This window comes from Somniosus microcephalus, unplaced genomic scaffold (genome assembly GCF_052327205.1).
Source record: "Somniosus microcephalus isolate GS21.2 unplaced genomic scaffold, FLI_Smic_1.0 unresolved_chr1, whole genome shotgun sequence".
NCBI lineage: Eukaryota > Metazoa > Chordata > Chondrichthyes > Squaliformes > Somniosidae > Somniosus > Somniosus microcephalus.
Window position 1 is genome coordinate 113,690,302 of NW_028225179.1, and position 27,234 is coordinate 113,717,535.

At 44.3% G+C, this 27,234-nt stretch overlaps 1 protein-coding gene across 1 annotated transcript in view; it reads left to right on the forward strand.

Annotated features, from left to right (window-relative positions):
* LOC147095719 (uncharacterized) overlaps positions 1–27,234 on the forward strand; it is a 250,160-nt gene that overhangs the window by 182,812 nt on the left and 40,114 nt on the right. The window lies entirely within an intron of this gene.

The following is a 27,234-nucleotide window of genomic DNA, read 5'->3' on the forward strand; positions in this document are numbered from 1 at the left end:
AGGGGAAACTGGGGTCACATTGTTAACATCAAACTGACCCAACACTAATGGGGAAACTGGGGTCACATTGTTAACATCAAACTGACCCCACACTAAAGGAGAAACTGGGGTCACATTGTTAACATCAAACTGACCCCACACTAAAGGGGAAACTGGGGTCACATTGTTAACATCAAACTGACCCCACACTAATGAGGAAACTGGGGTCACATTGTTAACATCAAACTGACCCCACACTAAAGGGGAAACTGGGGTCACATTGTTAACATCAAACTGACCCCACACTAAAGGAGAAACTGGGGTCACATTGTTAACATCAAACTGACCCCACACTAAAGGGGAAACTGGGGTCACATTGTTAACATCAAACTGACCCCACACTAAAGGGGAAACTAGGGTCACATTGTTAACATCAAACTGACCCCACACTAATGAGGAAACTGGGGTCACATTGTTAACATCAAATTAACCCCACACAAAAGGGGAAACTGGGGTCACATTGTTAACATCAAACTGACCCCCACTAAAGAGGAAACTGAGGTCACATTGTTAACAACAAACTGACCCCCACTAAAGAGGAAACTGAGGTCACATTGTTAACATCAAACTGACCCCACACTAAAGAGGAAACTGAGGTCAAATTGTTGACATCAAACTGACCCCACACTAAAGGGGAAACTGGGGTCACATTGTTAACATCAAACTGACACCACACTAAAGGGGAAACTGGGGTCACATTGTTAACATCAAACTGACCCCACACTAAAGGGGAAACTGGGGTCACATTGTTAACATCAAACTGACCCCACACTAAAGGCGAAACTGCGGTCACATTGTTAACATCAAACTGACCCCACACTAAAGCGGCAACTGGGGTCACATTGTTCACATCAAACTGACACCACACTAAAGGGGAAACTGGGGTCACATTGTTAACATCAAACTGACCCCACACTAAAGGGGAAACTGGTGTCACATTGTTAACATCAAACTGACCCCACACTAAAGGGGAAACTGGGGTCACATTGTTAACATCAAACTGACCCCACACTAAATGGGAAACTACGGTCACATTGTTAACATCAAACTGACCCAACACTAATGAGGAAACTGGGGTCACATTGTTAACATCAAACTGACCCCACACTAAAGGGGAAACTAGGGTCACATTGTTAACATCAAACTGACCCCACACTAATGAGGAAACTGGGGTCACATTGTTAACATCAAACTGACCCCACACGAAAGGGGAAACTGGGGTCACATTGTTAACATCAAACTGACCCCACACTAATGAGGAAACTGGGGTCACATTGTTAACATCAAACTGACCCCACACTAAAGGGGAAACTGGGGTCACATTCTCAACATCAAACTGACCCAACACTAAAGGGGAAACTAGGGTCGCATTGTTAACATCAAACTGACACCACACTAAAGGGGAAACTGGGGTCACATTGTTAACAGCAAACTGACACCACACTAAAGAGGAAACTGAAGTCACATTGTTAACATCAAACTGACCCCACACTGAAGGAGAAACTAGGGTCACATTGTTAACATCAAACTGACCCCACACTAATGAGGAAACTGGGGTCACATTGTTAACATCAAACTGACCCGACACTAAAGGGGAAACTGGGGTCACATTGTTAACATCAAACAGACCCCAAACTAAATGTGAAACTATGGTCACATTGTTAACATCAAACTGACACCACACTAAAGGGGAAACTGGGGTCACATTGTTAACATCAAACTGACCCCACACTAAAGGAGAAACTGGGGTCACATTGTTAACATCAAACTGACCCCACACTAAATGGGAAACTAGGGTCACATTGTTAACATCAAACTGACACCACACAAAAGGGGAAACTGGGGCCACATTGTTCACCTCAAACTGACCCCACACTAAAGGAGAAACTGGGGTCACATTGTCAACATCAAACTGACCCCACACTAAAGGGGAAACTGGGGTCACATTGTTAACATCAAACTGACCCCACACTAAACGGGAAACTGGGGTCACATTGTTAACATCAAACTGACCCCACACAAAAGGGGAAACTGGGGTCACATTGTTAACATCATACTGACCCCACACTAAAGGGGAAACTGGGGTCACATTGTTAACATCAAACTGACCCCACACTAAAGCGGAAACTGGGGTCACATTGTTAACATCAAACTGACCCCACACTAATGAGGAAACTGGGGTCACATTGTTAACATCAAATTGACCCCACACTAAAGGGGAAACTGGGGTCACATTGTTAACATCAAACTGAACCCACACTGAAGCGGAAACTGGGGTCACATTGTTAACATCAAACTGACCCCACACTAAAGGGGAAACTGGGGTCACATTGTTAACATCAAACTGACCACACACTAAAGCGGAAACTGGGGTCACATTGTGAACATCAAACTGACCCCACACTAAAGGGGAAACTAGGGTCACACTGTAAACATCAAACTGACCCCACACTAATGAGGAAACTGGGGTGACATTGTTAACATCAAATTGACCCCACACTAAAGCGGAAACTGGGGTCACATTGTTAACATCAAACTGACCCCACACTAAAGGGGAAACTGGGGTCACATTGTTAAAATCAAACTGACCCAACACTAAAGGGGAAACTGGGGTCACATTGTTAACATCAAACTGACCCCACACTAAATGGGAATGTAGGGTCACATTGTTAACATCAAACTGACACCACACTAAAGGGGAAACTGGGGTCACATTGTTAACATCAAACTGACCCCACACTAAAGGAGAAACTGGAGTCACATTGTTAACATCAAACTGACCCCACACTAAAGGGGAAACTGGGGTCACATTGTTAACATCAAACTGACCCAACACTAATGGGGAAACTGGGGTCACATTGTTAACATCAAACTGACCCCACACTAAAGGAGAAACTGGGGTCACATTGTTAACATCAAACTGACCCCACACTAAAGGGGAAACTGGGGTCACATTGTTAACATCAAACTGACCCCACACTAATGAGGAAATGGGGGTCACATTGTTAACATCAAACTGACCCCACACTAAAGGGGAAACTGGGGTCACATTGTTAACATCAAACTGACCCCACACTAAAGGAGAAACTGGGGTCACATTGTTAACATCAAACTGACCCCACACTAAAGGGGAAACTGGGGTCACATTGTTAACATCAAACTGACCCCACACTAAAGGGGAAACTAGGGTCACATTGTTAACATCAAACTGACCCCACACTAATGAGGAAACTGGGGTCACATTGTTAACATCAAATTAACCCCACACAAAAGGGGAAACTGGGGTCACATTGTTAACATCAAACTGACCCCCACTAAAGAGGAAACTGAGGTCACATTGTTAACAACAAACTGACCCCCACTAAAGAGGAAACTGAGGTCACATTGTTAACATCAAACTGACCCCACACTAAAGAGGAAACTGAGGTCAAATTGTTGACATCAAACTGACCCCACACTAAAGGGGAAACTGGGGTCACATTGTTAACATCAAACTGACACCACACTAAAGGGGAAACTGGGGTCACATTGTTAACATCAAACTGACCCCACACTAATGAGGAAACTGGGGTCACATTGTTAACATCAAACTGACCCCACACTAAAGGGGAAACTAGGGTCACATTGTTAACATCAAACTGACCCCACACTAATGAGGAAACTGGGGTCACATTGTTAACATCAAACTGACCCCACACGAAAGGGGAAACTGGGGTCACATTGTTAACATCAAACTGACCCCACACTAATGAGGAAACTGGGGTCACATTGTTAACATCAAACTGACCCCACACTAAAGGGGAAACTGGGGTCACATTGTTAACATCAAACTGACCCCACACTAAAGGGGAAACTGGGGTCACATTCTCAACATCAAACTGACCCAACACTAAAGGGGAAACTAGGGTCGCATTGTTAACATCAAACTGACACCACACTAAAGGGGAAACTGGGGTCACATTGTTAACAGCAAACTGACACCACACTAAAGAGGAAACTGAAGTCACATTGTTAACATCAAACTGACCCCACACTGAAGGAGAAACTAGGGTCACATTGTTAACATCAAACTGACCCCACACTAATGAGGAAACTGGGGTCACATTGTTAACATCAAACTGACCCGACACTAAAGGGGAAACTGGGGTCACATTGTTAACATCAAACTGACCCCAAACTAAATATGAAACTATGGTCACATTGTTAACATCAAACTGACACCACACTAAAGGGGAAACTGGGGTCACATTGTTAACATCAAACTGACCCCACACTAAAGGAGAAACTGGGGTCACATTGTTAACATCAAACTGACCCCACACTAAATGGGAAACTAGGGTCACATTGTTAACATCAAACTGACACCACACAAAAGGGGAAACTGGGGCCACATTGTTCACCTCAAACTGACCCCACACTAAAGGAGAAACTGGGGTCACATTGTCAACATCAAACTGACCCCACACTAAAGGGGAAACTGGGGTCACATTGTTAACATCAAACTGACCCCACACTAAACGGGAAACTGGGGTCACATTGTTAACATCAAACTGACCCCACACAAAAGGGGAAACTGGGGTCACATTGTTAACATCATACTGACCCCACACTAAAGGGGAAACTGGGGTCACATTGTTAACATCAAACTGACCCCACACTAAAGCGGAAACTGGGGTCACATTGTTAACATCAAACTGACCCCACACTAATGAGGAAACTGGGGTCACATTGTTAACATCAAATTGACCCCACACTAAAGGGGAAACTGGGGTCACATTGTTAACATCAAACTGAACCCACACTGAAGCGGAAACTGGGGTCACATTGTTAACATCAAACTGACCCCACACTAAAGGGGAAACTGGGGTCACATTGTTAACATCAAACTGACCACACACTAAAGCGGAAACTGGGGTCACATTGTGAACATCAAACTGACCCCACACTAAAGGGGAAACTAGGGTCACACTGTAAACATCAAACTGACCCCACACTAATGAGGAAACTGGGGTGACATTGTTAACATCAAATTGACCCCACACTAAAGCGGAAACTGGGGTCACATTGTTAACATCAAACTGACCCCACACTAAAGGGGAAACTGGGGTCACATTGTTAAAATCAAACTGACCCAACACTAAAGGGGAAACTGGGGTCACATTGTTAACATCAAACTGACCCCACACTAAATGGGAATGTAGGGTCACATTGTTAACATCAAACTGACACCACACTAAAGGGGAAACTGGGGTCACATTGTTAACATCAAACTGACCCCACACTAAAGGAGAAACTGGAGTCACATTGTTAACATCAAACTGACCCCACACTAAAGGGGAAACTGCGGTCACATTGTTAACATCAAACTGAACCCACACGAAAGGGGAAACTGGGGTCACATTGTTAACATCAAACTGACCCCACACTAAAGGGGAAACTGGGGTCACATTGTTAACATCAAACTGACCCCACACTAAAGGGGAAACTGGGGTCACATTGTTAACATCAAACTGACCCCACACTAATGAGGAAACTGGTGTCACATTGTTAACATCAAACTGACCCCACACTAAAGGGGAAACTGGGGTGACATTGTGAACATCAAACTGACCCCACACTAAATGGGAAACTAGGGTCACATTGTTCACATCAAACTGACCCCACACTAATGAGGAAACTGGTGTCACATTGTTAACATCAAACTGACCCCACACTAAATGGGAAACTAGGGTCATATTGTTAACATCAAACTGACCCCACACTAAAGGAGAAACTGGGGTCACATTGTTAACATCAAACTGACCCCACACTAAATGGGAAACTGGGGTCACATTGTTAACATCAAACTGACCCCACACTAATGAGGAAACTGGGGTCACATTGTTAACATCAAACTGACCCCACACTAAAGGGGAAACTGGGGTCACATTGTTAACATCAAACTGACCCAACACTAAAGGGGAAACTGGGGTCACATTGTTAACATCAAACTGACCCCACACTAAAGGGGAAACTGGGGTCACATTGTTAACATCAAACTGACCCCACACTAAAGGGGAAACTGGGGTCACATTGTTAACATCAAACTGACCCCACACTAATGAGGAAACTGGGGTCACATTGTTAACATCAAACTGACCCCACACTAAATGGGAAACTAGGGTCACATTGTTCACATCAAACTGACCCCACACTAATGAGGAAACTGGTGTCACATTGTTAACATCAAACTGACCCCACACTAAATGGGAAACTAGGGTCACATTGTTAACATCAAACTGACCCCACACTAAAGGAGAAACTGGGGTCACATTGTTAACGTCAAACTGACCCCACACTAAATGGGAAACTGGGGTCAGATTGTTAACATCAAACTGACCCCACACTAATGAGGAAACTGGGGTCACATTGTTAACATCAAACTGACCCCACACTAATGAGGAAACTGGGGTCACATTGTTAACATCAAACTGACCCCACACTAAAGGGGAAACTGGGGTCACATTGTTAACATCAAACTTACCCCACACTGAAGGGGAAACTGGGGTCACATTGTTAACATCAAACTGACCCCACACTAATGAGGAAACTGGGGTCACATTGTTAACATCAAACTGACCCGACACTAAAGGGGAAACTAGGGTCACATTGTTAACATCAAACTGACCCCACACTAATGAGGAAACTGGGGTCACATTGTTAACATCAAATTGACCCCACACTAAAGGGGAAACTGGGGTCACATTCTTAACATCAAACTGACCCCACACTAAAGGGGAAACTGGGGTCACATTGTTTACATCAAACTGACCCAACACTAAAGGGGAAACTGGGTTCACATTGTTAACATCAAACTGACCCCACACTAAAGGGGAATCAAGGGTCACATTGTTAACATCAAACTGACCCAACACTAAAGGGGAAACTGGGGTCACATTGTTAACTTCAAACTGACACCACACGAAAGGAGAAACTGAGGTCACATTGTTAACATCAAACTGACCCCACACAAAAGGGGAAACTGGGGTCACATTGTTAACATCAAACTGACCCCACACTGAATGGGAAACTGGGGTCACATTGTTAACATCAAACTGACACCACACAAAAGGGGAAACTGGTGTCACATTGTTAACATCAAACTGACCCCACACTAAAGGGGAAACTGGGGTCACATTGTTAACATCAAATTGACCCAACACTAAAGAGGAAACTGGGGTCACATTGTTAACATCAAACTGACCCCACACTAAAGCGGAAACAGGGGTCACATTGTTCACATCAAACTGACCCCACACTAAATGGGAAACTAGGGTCACATTGTTAACATCAAACTGACACCACACTAAAGGGGAAACTGGGGTCACATCTTTAACCTCAAACTGACCCCACACTAAAGGAGAAACTGGGGTCACATTGTTAACATCAAACTGACCCCACACTAAAGGGGAAACTGGGGTCTCATTCTTAACATCAAACTGACCCAACACTAAAGTGGAAACTGGGGTCACATTGTTAACATCAAACTGACCCAACACTAAAGGGGAAACTAAGGTCACATTGTTAACATCAAACTGACTGCACACTAAAGAGGGAACTGGGGTCACATTGTTAACATCAAACTGACCCCACACTTAAGAGGAAACTGGGGTCACATTGTTAACATCAAATTGACCCCACACTAAAGGGGAAAATGGGGTCACATTGTTCACATCAAACTGACCCCACACTAAAGGGGAAACTGGGGTCACATTGTTAACATCAAACTGACCCCACACTAAATGGGAAACTCGGGTCACATTGTTAACATCAAACAGACACCACACTTAAGGGGGAACTGGGGTCACACTGTTAACATCAATCTGACCCCACACTAAAGGATAAACTGGGGTCACATTGTTAACATCAAACTGACCCCACACTAAAGGGGAAACTGTGGTCACATTGTTAACATCAAACTGACCCAACACTAATGGGGAAACTGGGGTCACATTGTTAACATCAAACTGACCCCACACTAAAGGAGAAACTGGGGTCACATTGTTAACATCAAACTGACCCCACACTAAAGGGGAAACTGGGGTCACATTGTTAACATCAAACTGACCCCACACTAATGAGGAAACTGGGGTCACATTGTTAACATCAAACTGACCCCACACTAAAGGGGAAACTGGGGTCACATTGTTAACATCAAACTGACCCCACACTAAAGGAGAAACTGGGGTCACATTGTTAACATCAAACTGACCCCACACTAAAGGGGAAACTGGGGTCACATTGTTAACATCAAACTGACCCCACACGAAAGGGGAAACTGGGGTCACATTGTTAACATCAAACTGACCCCACACTAATGAGGAAACTGGGGTCACATTGTTAACATCAAACTGACCCCACACTAAAGGGGAAACTAGGGTCACATTGTTAACATCAAACTGACCCCACACTAATGAGGAAACTGGGGTCACATTGTTAACATCAAATTAACCCCACACTAAAGGGGAAACTGGGGTCACATTGTTAACATCAAACTGACCCCCACTAAAGAGGAAACTGAGGTCACATTGTTAACATCAAACTGACCCCACACTAAAGGGGAAACTGGGGTCACATTGTTAACATCAAACTGACACCACACTAAAGGGGAAACTGGGGTCACATTGTTAACATCAAACTGACCCCACACTAAAGGGGAAACTGGGGTCACATTGTGAACATCAAACTGACCCCACACTAAAGGGGAAACTGCGGTCACATTGTTAACATCAAACTGACCCCACACTAAAGCGGCAACTGGGGTCACATTGTTAACATCAAACTGACACCACACTAAAGGGGAAACTGGGGTCACATTGTTAACATCAAACTGACCCCACACTGAAGGGGAAACTGGGGTCACATTGTTAACATCAAACTGACCCCACACTAAAGGGGAAACTGGGGTCACATTGTTAACATCAAACTGACCCCACACTAAATGGGAAACTGGGGTCACATTGTTAACAGCAAACTGACACCACACTAAAGAGGAAACTGAAGTCACATTGTTAACATCAAACTGACCCCACACTGAAGGAGAAACTAGGGTCACATTGTTAACATCAAACTGACCCCACACTAATGAGGAAACTGGGGTCACATTGTTAACATCAAACTGACCCGACACTAAAGGGGAAACTGGGGTCACATTGTTAACATCAAACTGACCCCAAACTAAATATGAAACTATGGTCACATTGTTAACATCAAACTGACACCACACTAAAGGGGAAACTGGGGTCACATTGTTAACATCAAACTGACCCCACACTAAAGGAGAAACTGGGGTCACATTGTTAACATCAAACTGACCCCACACTAAATGGGAAACTAGGGTCACATTGTTAACATCAAACTGACATCACACAAAAGGGGAAACTGGGGCCACATTGTTCACCTCAAACTGACCCCACACTAAAGGAGAAACTGGGGTCACATTGTCAACATCAAACTGACCCCACACTAAAGGGGAAACTGGGGTCACATTGTTAACATCAAACTGACCCCACACTAAACGGGAAACTGGGGTCACATTGTTAACATCAAACTGACCCCACACAAAAGGGGAAACTGGGGTCACATTGTTAACATCATACTGACCCCACACTAAAGGGGAAACTGGGGTCACATTGTTAACATCAAACTGACCCCACACTAAAGCGGAAACTGGGGTCACATTGTTAACATCAAACTGACCCCACACTAATGAGGAAACTGGGGTCACATTGTTAACATCAAATTGACCCCACACTAAAGGGGAAACTGGGGTCACATTGTTAACATCAAACTGAACCCACACTGAAGCGGAAACTGGGGTCACATTGTTAACATCAAACTGACCCCACACTAAAGGGGAAACTGGGGTCACATTGTTAACATCAAACTGACCACACACTAAAGCGGAAACTGGGGTCACATTGTGAACATCAAACTGACCCCACACTAAAGGGGAAACTAGGGTCACACTGTAAACATCAAACTGACCCCACACTAATGAGGAAACTGGGGTGACATTGTTAACATCAAATTGACCCCACACTAAAGCGGAAACTGGGGTCACATTGTTAACATCAAACTGACCCCACACTAAAGGGGAAACTGGGGTCACATTGTTAAAATCAAACTGACCCAACACTAAAGGGGAAACTGGGGTCACATTGTTAACATCAAACTGACCCCACACTAAATGGGAATGTAGGGTCACATTGTTAACATCAAACTGACACCACACTGAAGGGGAAACTGGGGTCACATTGTTAACATCAAACTGACCCCACACTAAAGGAGAAACTGGAGTCACATTGTTAACATCAAACTGACCCCACACTAAAGGGGAAACTGGGGTCACATTGTTAACATCAAACTGACCCAACACTAATGGGGAAACTGGGGTCACATTGTTAACATCAAACTGACCCCACACTAAAGGAGAAACTGGGGTCACATTGTTAACATCAAACTGACCCCACACTAAAGGGGAAACTGGGGTCACATTGTTAACATCAAACTGACCCCACACTAATGAGGAAACTGGGGTCACATTGTTAACATCAAACTGACCCCACACTAAAGGGGAAACTGGGGTCACATTGTTAACATCAAACTGACCCCACACTAAAGGAGAAACTGGGGTCACATTGTTAACATCAAACTGACCCCACACTAAAGGGGAAACTGGGGTCACATTGTTAACATCAAACTGACCCCACACTAAAGGGGAAACTAGGGTCACATTGTTAACATCAAACTGACCCCACACTAATGAGGAAACTGGGGTCACATTGTTAACATCAAATTAACCCCACACAAAAGGGGAAACTGGGGTCACATTGTTAACATCAAACTGACCCCCACTAAAGAGGAAACTGAGGTCACATTGTTAACAACAAACTGACCCCCACTAAAGAGTAAACTGAGGTCACATTGTTAACATCAAACTGACCCCACACTAAAGAGGAAACTGAGGTCAAATTGTTGACATCAAACTGACCCCACACTAAAGGGGAAACTGGGGTCACATTGTTAACATCAAACTGACACCACACTAAAGGGGAAACTGGGGTCACATTGTTAACATCAAACTGACCCCACACTAAAGGGGAAACTGGGGTCACATTGTTAACATCAAACTGACCCCACACTAAAGGCGAAACTGCGGTCACATTGTTAACATCAAACTGACCCCACACTAAAGCGGCAACTGGGGTCACATTGTTAACATCAAACTGACACCACACTAAAGGGGAAACTGGGGTCACATTGTTAACATCAAACTGACCCCACACTAAAGGGGAAACTGGGGTCACATTGTTAACATCAAACTGACCCCACACTAAAGGGGAAACTGGGGTCACATTGTTAACATCAAACTGACCCCACACTAAATGGGAAACTACGGTCACATTGTTAACATCAAACTGACCCAACACTAATGAGGAAACTGGGGTCACATTGTTAACATCAAACTGACCCCACACTAAAGGGGAAACTAGGGTCACATTGTTAACATCAAACTGACCCCACACTAATGAGGAAACTGGGGTCACATTGTTAACATCAAACTGACCCCACACGAAAGGGGAAACTGGGGTCACATTGTTAACATCAAACTGACCCCACACTAATGAGGAAACTGGGGTCACATTGTTAACATCAAACTGACCCCACACTAAAGGGGAAACTGGGGTCACATTGTTAACATCAAACTGACCCCACACTAAAGGGGAAACTGGGGTCACATTCTCAACATCAAACTGACCCAACACTAAAGGGGAAACTAGGGTCGCATTGTTAACATCAAACTGACACCACACTAAAGGGGAAACTGGGGTCACATTGTTAACAGCAAACTGACACCACACTAAAGAGGAAACTGAAGTCACATTGTTAACATCAAACTGACCCCACACTGAAGGAGAAACTAGGGTCACATTGTTAACATCAAACTGACCCCACACTAATGAGGAAACTGGGGTCACATTGTTAACATCAAACTGACCCGACACTAAAGGGGAAACTGGGGTCACATTGTTAACATCAAACTGACATCACACAAAAGGGGAAACTGGGGCCACATTGTTCACCTCAAACTGACCCCACACTAAAGGAGAAACTGGGGTCACATTGTCAACATCAAACTGACCCCACACTAAAGGGGAAACTGGGGTCACATTGTTAACATCAAACTGACCCCACACTAAACGGGAAACTGGGGTCACATTGTTAACATCAAACTGACCCCACACAAAAGGGGAAACTGGGGTCACATTGTTAACATCATACTGACCCCACACTAAAGGGGAAACTGGGGTCACATTGTTAACATCAAACTGACCCCACACTAAAGCGGAAACTGGGGTCACATTGTTAACATCAAACTGACCCCACACTAATGAGGAAACTGGGGTCACATTGTTAACATCAAATTGACCCCACACTAAAGGGGAAACTGGGGTCACATTGTTAACATCAAACTGAACCCACACTGAAGCGGAAACTGGGGTCACATTGTTAACATCAAACTGACCCCACACTAAAGGGGAAACTGGGGTCACATTGTTAACATCAAACTGACCACACACTAAAGCGGAAACTGGGGTCACATTGTGAACATCAAACTGACCCCACACTAAAGGGGAAACTAGGGTCACACTGTAAACATCAAACTGACCCCACACTAATGAGGAAACTGGGGTGACATTGTTAACATCAAATTGACCCCACACTAAAGCGGAAACTGGGGTCACATTGTTAACATCAAACTGACCCCACACTAAAGGGGAAACTGGGGTCACATTGTTAAAATCAAACTGACCCAACACTAAAGGGGAAACTGGGGTCACATTGTTAACATCAAACTGACCCCACACTAAATGGGAATGTAGGGTCACATTGTTAACATCAAACTGACACCACACTAAAGGGGAAACTGGGGTCACATTGTTAACATCAAACTGACCCCACACTAAAGGAGAAACTGGAGTCACATTGTTAACATCAAACTGACCCCACACTAAAGGGGAAACTGGGGTCACATTGTTAACATCAAACTGACCCAACACTAATGGGGAAACTGGGGTCACATTGTTAACATCAAACTGACCCCACACTAAAGGAGAAACTGGGGTCACATTGTTAACATCAAACTGACCCCACACTAAAGGGGAAACTGGGGTCACATTGTTAACATCAAACTGACCCCACACTAATGAGGAAACTGGGGTCACATTGTTAACATCAAACTGACCCCACACTAAAGGGGAAACTGGGGTCACATTGTTAACATCAAACTGACCCCACACTAAAGGAGAAACTGGGGTCACATTGTTAACATCAAACTGACCCCACACTAAAGGGGAAACTGGGGTCACATTGTTAACATCAAACTGACCCCACACTAAAGGGGAAACTAGGGTCACATTGTTAACATCAAACTGACCCCACACTAATGAGGAAACTGGGGTCACATTGTTAACATCAAATTAACCCCACACAAAAGGGGAAACTGGGGTCACATTGTTAACATCAAACTGACCCCCACTAAAGAGGAAACTGAGGTCACATTGTTAACAACAAACTGACCCCCACTAAAGAGGAAACTGAGGTCACATTGTTAACATCAAACTGACCCCACACTAAAGAGGAAACTGAGGTCAAATTGTTGACATCAAACTGACCCCACACTAAAGGGGAAACTGGGGTCACATTGTTAACATCAAACTGACACCACACTAAAGGGGAAACTGGGGTCACATTGTTAACATCAAACTGACCCCACACTAAAGGGGAAACTGGGGTCACATTGTTAACATCAAACTGACCCCACACTAAAGGCGAAACTGCGGTCACATTGTTAACATCAAACTGACCCCACACTAAAGCGGCAACTGGGGTCACATTGTTAACATCAAACTGACACCACACTAAAGGGGAAACTGGGGTCACATTGTTAACATCAAACTGACCCCACACTAAAGGGGAAACTGGGGTCACATTGTTAACATCAAACTGACCCCACAGTAAAGGGGAAACTGGGGTCACATTGTTAACATCAAACTGACCCCACACTAAATGGGAAACTACGGTCACATTGTTAACATCAAACTGACCCAACACTAATGAGGAAACTGGGGTCACATTGTTAACATCAAACTGACCCCACACTAAAGGGGAAACTAGGGTCACATTGTTAACATCAAACTGACCCCACACTAATGAGGAAACTGGGGTCACATTGTTAACATCAAACTGACCCCACACGAAAGGGGAAACTGGGGTCACATTGTTAACATCAAACTGACCCCACACTAATGAGGAAACTGGGGTCACATTGTTAACATCAAACTGACCCCACACTAAAGGGGAAACTGGGGTCACATTGTTAACATCAAACTGACCCCACACTAAAGGGGAAACTGGGGTCACATTCTCAACATCAAACTGACCCAACACTAAAGGGGAAACTAGGGTCGCATTGTTAACATCAAACTGACACCACACTAAAGGGGAAACTGGGGTCACATTGTTAACAGCAAACTGACACCACACTAAAGAGGAAACTGAAGTCACATTGTTAACATCAAACTGACCCCACACTGAAGGAGAAACTAGGGTCACATTGTTAACATCAAACTGACCCCACACTAATGAGGAAACTGGGGTCACATTGTTAACATCAAACTGACCCGACACTAAAGGGGAAACTGGGGTCACATTGTTAACATCAAACTGACCCCAAACTAAATATGAAACTATGGTCACATTGTTAACATCAAACTGACACCACACTAAAGGGGAAACTGGGGTCACATTGTTAACATCAAACTGACCCCACACTAAAGGAGAAACTGGGGTCACATTGTTAACATCAAACTGACCCCACACTAAATGGGAAACAAGGGTCACATTGTTAACATCAAACTGACACCACACAAAAGGGGAAACTGGGGCCACATTGTTCACCTCAAACTGACCCCACACTAAAGGAGAAACTGGGGTCACATTGTCAACATCAAACTGACCCCACACTAAAGGGGAAACTGGGGTCACATTGTTAACATCAAACTGACCCCACACTAAACGGGAAACTGGGGTCACATTGTTAACATCAAACTGACCCCACACAAAAGGGGAAACTTGGGTCACATTGTTAACATCATACTGACCCCACACTAAAGGGGAAACTGGGGTCACATTGTTAACATCAAACTGACCCCACACTAAAGCGGAAACTGGGGTCACATTGTTAACATCAAACTGACCCCACACTAATGAGGAAACTGGGGTCACATTGTTAACATCAAATTGACCCCACACTAAAGGGGAAACTGGGGTCACATTGTTAACATCAAACTGAACCCACACTGAAGCGGAAACTGGGGTCACATTGTGAACATCAAACTGACCCCACACTAAAGGGGAAACTAGGGTCACACTGTAAACATCAAACTGACCCCACACTAATGAGGAAACTGGGGTGACATTGTTAACATCAAATTGACCCCACACTAAAGCGGAAACTGGGGTCACATTGTTAACATCAAACTGACCCCACACTAAAGGGGAAACTGGGGTCACATTGTTAAAATCAAACTGACCCAACACTAAAGGGGAAACTGGGGTCACATTGTTAACATCAAACTGACCCCACACTAAATGGGAATGTAGGGTCACATTGTTAACATCAAACTGACACCACACTAAAGGGGAAACTGGGGTCACATTGTTAACATCAAACTGACCCCACACTAAAGGAGAAACTGGAGTCACATTGTTAACATCAAACTGACCCCACACTAAAGGGGAAACTGCGGTCACATTGTTAACATCAAACTGACCCCACACGAAAGGGGAAACTGGGGTCACATTGTTAACATCAAACTGACCCCACACTAAAGGGGAAACTGGGGTCACATTGTTAACATCAAACTGACCCCACACTAAAGGGGAAACTGGGGTCACATTGTTAACATCAAACTGACCCCACACTAATGAGGAAACTGGTGTCACATTGTTAACATCAAACTGACCCCACACTAAAGGGGAAACTGGGGTGACATTGTTAACATCAAACTGACCCCACACTAAATGGGAAACTAGGGTCACATTGTTCACATCAAACTGACCCCACACTAATGAGGAAACTGGTGTCACATTGTTAACATCAAACTGACCCCACACTAAATGGGAAACTAGGGTCACATTGTTAACATCAAACTGACCCCACACTAAATGGGAAACTAGGGTCACATTGTTAACATCAAACTGACCCCACACTAAAGGAGAAACTGGGGTCACATTGTTAACGTCAAACTGACCCCACACTAAATGGGAAACTGGGGTCAGATTGTTAACATCAAACTGACCCCACACTAATGAGGAAACTGGGGTCACATTGTTAACATCAAACTGACCCCACACTAATGAGGAAACTGGGGTCACATTGTTAACATCAAACTGACCCCACACTAAAGGGGAAACTGGGGTCACATTGTTAACATCAAACTTACCCCACACTGAAGGGGAAACTGGGGTCACATTGTTAACATCAAACTGACCCCACACTAATGAGGAAACTGGGGTCACATTGTTAACATCAAACTGACCCGACACTAAAGGGGAAACTAGGGTCACATTGTTAACATCAAACTGACCCCACACTAATGAGGAAACTGGGGTCACATTGTTAACATCAAATTGACCCCACACTAAAGGGGAAACTGGGGTCACATTCTTAACATCAAACTGACCCCACACTAAAGGGGAAACTGGGGTCACATTGTTTACATCAAACTGACCCAACACTAAAGGGGAAACTGGGTTCACATTGTTAACATCAAACTGACCCCACACTAAAGGGGAATCAAGGGTCACATTGTTAACATCAAACTGACCCAACACTAAAGGGGAAACTGGGGTCACATTGTTAACTTCAAACTGACACCACACGAAAGGAGAAACTGAGGTCACATTGTTAACATCAAACTGACCCCACACAAAAGGGGAAACTGGGGTCACATTGTTAACATCAAACTGACCCCACACTGAATGGGAAACTGGGGTCACATTGTTAACATCAAACTGACACCACACAAAAGGGGAAACTGGTGTCACATTGTTAACATCAAACTGACCCCACACTAAAGGGGAAACTGGGGTCACATTGTTAACATCAAACTGACCCCACACTAAAGGGGAAACTGGGGTCACATTGTTAACATCAAACTGACCCAACACTAAAGGGGAAACAGGGGTCACATTGTTAACATCAAACTGACCCCACACTAAAGCGGAAACAGGGGTCACATTGTTCACATCAAACTGACCCCACACTAAATGGGAAACTAGGGTCACATTGTTAACATCAAACTGACACCACACTAAAGGGGAAACTGGGGTCACATCTTTAACCTCAAACTGACCCCACACTAAAGGAGAAACTGGGGTCACATTGTTAACATCAAACTGACCCCACACTAAAGGGGAAACTGGGGTCTCATTCTTAACATCAAACTGACCCAACACTAAATGGGAAACTGGGGTCACATTCTTAACATCAAACTGACCCCACACTAAAGGAGAAACTGGGGTCACATTGTTAACATCAAACTGACGCCACACTAAAGGGGAAACTGGGGTCACATTGTTAACATCAAACTGACCCAACACTAAAGTGGAAACTGGGGTCACATTGTTAACATCAAACTGACCCAACACTAAAGGGGAAACTAAGGTCACATTGTTAACATCAAACTGACTGCACACTAAAGAGGGAACTGGAGTCACATTGTTAACATCAAACTGACCCCACACTTAAGAGGAAACTGGGGTCACATTGTTAACATCAAATTGACCCCACACTAAAGGGGAAAATGGGGTCACATTGTTCACATCAAACTGACCCCACACTAAAGGGGAAACTGGGGTCACATTGTTAACATCAAACTGACCCCACACTAAATGGGAAACTCGGGTCACATTGTTAACATCAAACAGACACCACACTTAAGGGGGAACTGGGGTCACACTGTTAACATCAAACTGACCCCACACTAAAGGAGAAACTGGGGTCACATTGTTAACATCAAACTGACCCCACACTAAAGGGGAAACTGGGGTCACATTGTTAACATCAAACTGACCCAACACTAATGGGGAAACTGGGGTCACATTGTTAACATCAAACTGACCCCACACTAAAGGAGAAACTGGGGTCACATTGTTAACATCAAACTGACCCCACACTAAAGGGGAAACTGGGGTCACATTGTTAACATCAAACTGACCCCACACTAATGAGGAAACTGGGGTCACATTGTTAACATCAAACTGACCCCACACTAAAGGGGAAACTGGGGTCACATTGTTAACATCAAACTGACCCCACACTAAAGGAGAAACTGGGGTCACATTGTTAACATCAAACTGACCCCACACTAAAGGGGAAACTGGGGTCACATTGTTAACATCAAACTGACCCCACACGAAAGGGGAAACTGGGGTCACATTGTTAACATCAAACTGACCCCACACTAATGAGGAAACTGGGGTCACATTGTTAACATCAAACTGACCCCACACTAAAGGGGAAACTAGGGTCACATTGTTAACATCAAACTGACCCCACACTAATGAGGAAACTGGGGTCACATTGTTAACATCAAATTAACCCCACACTAAAGGGGAAACTGGGGTCACATTGTTAACATCAAACTGACCCCCACTAAAGAGGAAACTGAGGTCACATTGTTAACATCAAACTGACCCCACACTAAAGGGGAAACTGGGGTCACATTGTTAACATCAAACTGACACCACACTAAAGGGGAAACTGGGGTCACATTGTTAACATCAAACTGACCCCACACTAAAGGGGAAACTGCGGTCACATTGTTAACATCAAACTGACCCCACACTAAAGCGGCAACTGGGGTCACATTGTTAACATCAAACTGACACCACACTAAAGGGGAAACTGGGGTCACATTGTTAACATCAAACTGACCCCACACTGAAGGGGAAACTGGGGTCACATTGTTAACATCAAACTGACCCCACACTAAAGGGGAAACTGGGGTCACATTGTTAACATCAAACTGACCCCACACTAAATGGGAATCTACGGTCACATTGTTAACATCAAACTGACCCAACACTAATGAGGAAACTGGGGTCACATTGTTAACATCAAACTGACCCCACACTAAAGGGGAAACTAGGGTCACATTGTTAACATCAAACTGACCCCACACTAATGAGGAAACTGGGGTCACATTGTTAACATCAAACTGACCCCACACTAAAGGGGAAACTGGGGTCACATTGTTAACATCAAACTGACCCCACACTAATGAGGAAACTGGGGTCACATTGTTAACATCAAACTAACCCCACACTAAAGGGGAAACTGGGGTCACATTGTTAACATCAAACTGACCCCACACGAAAGGGGAAACTGGGGTCACATTCTTAACATCAAACTGACCCAAAACTAAAGGGGAAACTAGGGTCGCATTGTTAACATCAAACTGACCCCACACTAAAGGGGAAACTGGGGTCACATTGTTAACAGCAAACTGACCCCACACTAAAGAGGAAACTGAAGTCACATTGTTAACATCAAACTGACACCACACTGAAGGAGAAACTGGGGTCACATTGTTAACATCAAACTGACCCCACACTAAAGGGGAAACTGGGGTCACATTGTTAACATCAAACTGACCCCACACTAAAGGGGAAACTGTGGTCACATTGTTAACATCAAACTGACCCCACACTAAAGCGGAAACTGGGGTCACATTGTTAACATCAAACTGACCCCACACTAAAGGGGAAACTGGGGTCACATTGTTAACATCAAACTGACCCCACACTAAAGGGGAAACTGGGGTCACATTGTTAACATCAAACTGACCCCACACTAAAGGGGAAACTGAGGTCACATTGTTAACATCAAACTGACCCCACACTAAAGGGGAAACTGAGGTCACATTGTTAACATCAAACTGACACCACACCAAAGGGGAAACTGGGGTCACATTGTTAACATCAAACTGACACCACACTGAAGGGGAAACTGGGGTCACATTGTGAACATCAAACTGACCCCACACGAAAGGAGAAACTGGAGTCACATTGTTAAAATCAAACTGACCCGACACTGATGGGGAAACTGGGGTCACATTGTTAACATCAAACTGACCCCACACTAAAGGAGAAACTGGGGTCACATTGTTAACATCAAACTGACCCCACACTAAAGTGGAAACTGGGGTCACATTGTTAACATCAAACTGACCCAACACTAAAGGGGAAACTGGGGTCACATTGTTAACATCAAACTGACCCCACACTAAATGGGAAACTGGGGTCACATTGTTAACATCAAACTGACCCCAACACTAATGAGGAAACTGGGGTCACATTGTTAACATCAAACTGCCCCCACACTAAAGGGGAAACTGGGGTCACATTGTTAACATCAAACTGACCCCACACTAAAGGGGAAACTGGGGTCACATTGTTAACATCAAACTGACCCCACACTAAAAGGGAAACTGGGGTCACATTGTTAACATCAAACTGACCCCACACTAAAGGGGAAACTAGGGTCATATTGTTAACATCATACTGACCCCACACTAATGAGGAAACTGGGGTCACATTGTTAACATCAAATTAACCCCACACTAAAGGGGAAACTGGGGTCACATTGTTAACATCAAACTGACCCCACACTAAAGAGGAAACTGAGGTCACATTGTTAACATCAAACTGACCCCACACTAAAGGAGAAACTGGGGTCACATTGTTAACATCAAACTGAGCCCACACGAAAGGGGAAACTGGGGTCACATTGTTCACATCAAACTGACACCACACTGAAGGGGAAACTGGGGTCACATTGTTAACATCAAACTGACCCCACACTAAAGGGGAAACTGGGGTCACATTGTTAACATCAAACTGACCCCACACTAAAGGGGAAACTGGGGTCACATTGTAAACATCAAACTGACCCCAAACTAAAGGGGAAACTGGGGTCACATTGTTAACATCAAACTGACCCCACACTAAAGGGGAAACTGAGGTCACATTGTTAACATCAAACTGACCCAACACTAAAGGAGAAACTGGGGTCACATTGATAACATCAAACTGACCCCACACTAAAGGGGAAACTGGGGTCACATTGTTAACATCAAACTGACCCCACACTAATGAGGAAACTGGGGTCACATTGTTCACATCAAACTGACCCCACACTAAAGGGGAAACTGGGGTCACATTGTTAACATCAAACTGACCCCACACTAATGAGGAAACTGGGGTCACATTGTTAACATCAAACTGACCCCACACTAAAGGAGAAACTGGGGTCACATTGTTAACATCAAACTGACCCCACACTTAAGGGGAAACAGGGGTCACATTGTTAACATCAAACTGACCCCACACTAAAGGGGAAACTGGGGTCACATTGATAACATCAAACTGACCCAACACTAAAGGGGAAACTGGGGTCACATTGTTAACATCAAACTGACCCCACACTAAATGGGAAACTGGGGTCACAATGTTAACATCAAACTGACCCCACACAAATGAGGAAACTGGGGTCACATTGTAAACATCAAACTGACCCCACACTAAAGGGGAAACTGGGGTCACATTGTTAACATCAAACTGACCCCACACTAAAGCGGAAACTGGGGTCACATTGTTAACATCAAACTGACCCCACACTAAAGGGGAAACTGGGGTCACATTGTTAACATCAAACTGACCCAACACTAAAGGGAAAACTGGGGTCACATTGTTAACATCAAACTGACCCCACACTAAAGGAGAAACTGGGGTCACATTGTTAACATCAAACTGACCCCACACTAAAGGGGAAACTGGGGTCACATTGTTAACATCAAACAGACCCCACACTAAAGGGGAAACTGGGGTCACATTGTTAACATCAAACTGACCCCACACTAATGAGGAAACTGGGGTCACATTGTTAACATCAAACTGACCCCATACTAAAGGGGAAACTAGGGTCACATTGTTAACATCAAACTGACCCCACACTAATGAGGAAACTGGGGTCACATTGTTAACATCAAATTGACCCCACACTAATGGGGAAACTGGGGTCACATTGTTAACATCAAACTGACCCCACACTAAATGGGAAACTAGGGTCACATTGTTAACATCAAACTGACCCCACACTGAAGGGGAAACTGGGGTCACATTGTGAACATCAAACTGACCCCACACGAAAGGAGAAACTGGAGTCACATTGTTAAAATCAAACTGACCCGACACTGATGGGGAAACTGGGGTCACATTGTTAACATCAAACTGACCCCACACTAAAGGAGAAACTGGGGTCACATTGTTAACATCAAACTGACCCCACACTAAAGTGGAAACTGGGGTCACATTGTTAACATCAAACTGACCCAACACTAAAGGGGAAACTGGGGTCACATTGTTAACATCAAACTGACCCCACACTAAATGGGAAACTGGGGTCACATTGTTAACATCAAACTGACCCCAACACTAATGAGGAAACTGGGGTTACATTGTTAACATCAAACTGCCCCCACACTAAAGGGGAAACTGGGGTCACATTGTTAACATCAAACTGACCCCACACTAAAGGGGAAACTGGGGTCACATTGTTTACATCAAACTGACCCCACACTAAAGGGGAAACTGGGGTCACATTGTTAACATCAAACTGACCCCACACTAAAAGGGAAAATGGTGTCACATTGTTAACATCAAACTGACCCCACACTAATGAGGAAACTGGGGTCACATTGTTAACATCAAACTGACCCCACACTAAAGGGGAAACTAGGGTCATATTGTTAACATCATACTGACCCCACACTAATGAGGAAACTGGGGTCACATTGTTAACATCAAATTAACCCCACACTAAAGGGGAAACTGGGGTCACATTGTTAACATCAAACTGACCCCCACTAAAGAGGAAACTGAGGTCACATTGTTAACATCAAACTGACCCCACACTAAAGAGGAAACTGAGGTCACATTGTTAACATCAAACTGACCCCACACTAAAGGAGAAACTGGGGTCACATTGTTAACATCAAACTGAGCCCACACTAAAGGGGAAACTGGGGTCACATTGTTCACATCAAACTGACACCACACTGAAGGGGAAACTGGGGTCACATTGTTAACATCAAACTGACCCCACACTAAAGGGGAAACTGGGGTCACATTGTTAACATCAAACTGACCCCACACTAAAGGGGAAACTGGGGTCACATTGTAAACATCAAACTGACCCCAAACTAAAGGGGAAACTGGGGTCACATTGTTAACATCAAACTGACCCCACACTAAAGGGGAAACTGAGGTCACATTGTTAACATCAAACTGACCCAACACTAAAGGAGAAACTGGGGTCACATTGATAACATCAAACTGACCCCACACTAAAGGGGAAACTGGGGTCACATTGTTAACATCAAACTGACCCCACACTAATGAGGAAACTGGGGTCACATTGTTCACATCAAACTGACCCCACACTAAAGGGGAAACTGGGGTCACATTGTTAACATCAAACTGACCCCACACTAATGAGGAAACTGGGGTCACATTGTTAACATCAAACTGACCCCACACTAAAGGAGAAACTGGGGTCACATTGTTAACATCAAACTGACCCCACACTTAAGGGGAAACAGGGGTCACATTGTTAACATCAAACTGACACCACACTAAAGGGGAAACTGGGGTCATATTGTTAACATGAAACTGACCCCACACTAAAGGAGAAACTGGGGTCACATTGTTAACATCAAAGTGACCCCACTCTAAAGGGGAAACTGGGGTCACATTGTTAACATCAAACTGACCCCACACTGAAGGGGAAACTGGGGTCACATTGTTAACATCAAACTGACCCCAAACTAATGAGGAAACTGGGGTCACATTGTTAACATCAAACTGACCCCACACTGAAGGGGAAACTGCGGTCACATTGTTAACATCAAACTGACCCCACACTAATGAGGAAACTGGCGTCACATTGTTAACATCAAACTGACCCCACACTAAAGGGGAAACTAGGGTCACATTGTTAACATCAAACTGACCCCAACTAATGAGGAAACTGGGGTCACATTGTTAACATCAAACTGACCCCACACTAAAGGGGAAACTGGGGTCACATTGTTAACATCAAACTGACCCCACACTAATGAGGAAACTGGCGTCACATTGTTCACATCAAACTGACCCCACACTGAAGGGGAAACTAGGGTCACATTGTTAACATCAAACTGACCCCAAACTAATGAGGAAACTGGGGTCACATTGTTTACATCAAACTGACCCCACACGAAAGGGGAAACTGGGGTCAGATTGTTTACATCAAACTGACCCCACACGAAAGGGGAAACTGGGGTCAGATTGTTAACATCAAACTGACCCCACACTAATGAGGAAACTGGGGTCACATTGTTAACATCAAACTGACCCGACACTAAAGGGGAAACTGGGGTCACATTGTTAACATCAAACTGACCCCACACTAAAGGGGAAACTGGGGTCACATTGTTTCCATCAAACTGACCCCACACTAAATGGGAAACTCGGGTCACATTGTTAACATCAAACTGACACCACACTAAAGGGGAAAATGGGGTCACATTGTTAACATCAAACTGACCCCACACTAAAGGAGAAACTGGGGTCACATTGTTAACATCAAACTGACCCCACACTAAATGGGAAACTAGGGTCACATTGTTAACATCAAACTGACACCACACTAAAGGGGAAACTGGGGTCACATTGTTAACCTCAAACTGACCCCACACTAAAGGAGAAACTGGGGTCACATTGTTAACATCAAACTGACCCCACACTAAAGGAGAAACTGGGGTCACATTGTTAACATCAAACTGACCCCACACTAAAGCGGAAACTGGAGTCACATTGTTAACATCAAACTGACCCCACACAAATGAGGAAACTGGGGTCACATTGTTAACATCAAACTGACCCCACACTAAAGGAGAAACTGGGGTCACATTGTTAACATCAAACTGACCCCACACTAAAGGGGAAACTGGGGTCACATTGTTAACATCAAACTGACCCCACACAAAAGGAGAAACTGGGGTCACATTGTTAACATCAAACTGACCCCACACTAAAGGGGAAACTGGGGTCACATTGTTAACATCAAACTGACCCCACACTAAATGGGAAACTGCGGTCACAATGTTAACATCAAACTGACCCCACACTAAAGGAGAAACTGGGGTCACATTGTTAACATCAAACTGACCCCACACCAAAGGGGAAACCGGGGTCACATTGTTAACATCAAACTGACCCCACACTAAAGGGGAAACCGGGGTCACATTGTTAACATCAAACTGACCCCACACTAAAGGGGAAACTGGGGTCACATTGTTAACATCAAACTGACCCCACACTAAAGGGGAAACTGAGGTCACATTGTTAACATCAAACTGACCCCACACTAAAGGGGAAACCGGGGTCACATTGTTAACATCAAACTGACCCCACACTAAAGGGGAAACTGGGGTCACATTGTTAACATCAAACTGACCCCACACTAAAGGGGAAACCGGGGTCACATTGTTAACATCAAACTGACCCCACACTAAAGGAGAAACTGGGGTCACATTGTTAACATCAAACTGACCCCACACTAAAGGGGAAACCGGGGTCACATTGTTAACATCAAACTGACCCCACACTAAAGGGGATACTGGGGTCACATTGTTAACATCAAACTGACCCCACACTAAAGGGGAAACTGGGGTCACATTGTTAACATCAAACTGACCCCACACTAAAGGGGAAACTGGGGTCACATTGTTAACATCAAACTGACCCCACACTAAAGGAGAAACCGGGGTCACATTGTTAACATCAAACTGACCCCACACTAAAGGGGAAACTGGGGTCACATTGTTAACATCAAACTGACCCCACACTAAAGGGGAAACTAGGGTCACATTGTTAACATCAAACTGACCCCACACTAAAGGGGAAACTGGGGTCACATTGTTAACATCAAACTGACCCCACACTAAAGGGGAAACTGGGGTCACATTGTTAATATCAAACTGACCCCACACTAAAGGGGAAACTGGGGTCACATTGTTAACATCAAACTGACCCCACACTAAAGGGGAAACTACGGTCACATTGTTAACATCAAACTGACCCAACACTAAAGGGGAAACTGGGGTCACATTGTTAACATCAAACTGACCCCACACTAAAGGGGAAACTGGGGTCACATTGTTAACATCAAACTGACCCCACACTAAATGGGAAACTGGGGTCACATTCTTAACATCAAACTGACCCAACACTAAAGGGGAAACTGGGGTCACATTGTTAACATCAAACTGACCCCACACTAATGAGGAAACTGGGGTCACATTGTTAACATCAAACTGACCCCACACTAAAGGGGAAACTAGGGTCACATTGTTAACATCAAACTGACCCCACACTAATGAGGAAACTGGGGTCACATTGTTAACATCAAACTGACCCCACACTAAAGGGGAAACTGGGGTCACATTGTTAACATCAAACTGACCACACACTAATGAGGAAACTGGGGTCACATTATTAACATCAAACTGACACCACACTAAAGGGGAAACTGGGGTCACATTGTTAACATCAAACTGACCCAACACTGAAGGGGAAACTGGGGTCACATTGTTAACATCAAACTGACCCAACACTAAAGGGGAAACTAGGGTCACATTGTTAACATCAAACTGACACCACACTAAAGGGGAAACTGGGGTCACATTGTTAACATCAAACTGACCCAACACTAAAGGGGAAACTAGGGTCACATTGTTAACATCAAACTGACACCACACTAAAGGGGAAACTGGGGTCACATTGTTAACATCAAACTGACCCCACACTAAAGAGGAAACTGAGGTCACATTGTTAACATCAAACTGACCCCACACTAAAGGAGAAACTGGGGTCACATTGTTAACATCAATCTGACCCCACACTAAAGGGGAAACTGGGGTCACATTGTTAACATCAAACTGACCCCACACTAAAGGAGAAACTGGGGTCACATTGTTAACA